Genomic DNA, 609 nt, shown 5'->3' on the forward strand with positions numbered 1-609 from the left:
GGGGATAGAGTGTGTAAGATGTAAATTTGCTGATGTCTCCAAGATATGTGGAAAAGTAAGTTGTCAAGAGAAGGTCTGCAAAGGGATAGGGACAGGTTATCTGGGCAAAGAATGTAGCAGATGGATTACAACATGGGAAGGGAGTGCTCGGGGGTGACTGAGAAAGGGAACCACAGTGTCATGGGAGGGCAGTGGTCCTCACGAGGGTGGAGGGTGCGGTCGGTGGCATTGTGTTAGGGCTGGCTGGTGGTGCAGTTGGTTCGGAGAGGGATGTGAGGCTGATGGACTCAGGAGGGCAGCTCAGCGCGTGGGCGGGGGAGGAGGTGTGTAGCGTTTGTCAGTTCCCATGGAGACGGGGCTGGCGGCCGTCACGTGCCCCCTCCCTCTCCTAGCAACAATGTAACGTCTTCAGCCACACGTCACATCCGTCAACAAACAGGACCTGCCGCTCCTGGAGGGGGGGGAGGAGGAGAGGACTAGCCTGGGGCGGGGATTGGGAAGGGGGTAAACCCCGTGGGGGCAAGGAGCAGCAGCAGCATCATCATCAGCTGCAGGAGCAGCACACACCGTATAGAGAGGGCGTAGGGAGGGGGGGTGCTGGTGAAAACC

Source organism: Chiloscyllium plagiosum, chromosome 23 (genome assembly GCF_004010195.1).
Source record: "Chiloscyllium plagiosum isolate BGI_BamShark_2017 chromosome 23, ASM401019v2, whole genome shotgun sequence".
NCBI lineage: Eukaryota > Metazoa > Chordata > Chondrichthyes > Orectolobiformes > Hemiscylliidae > Chiloscyllium > Chiloscyllium plagiosum.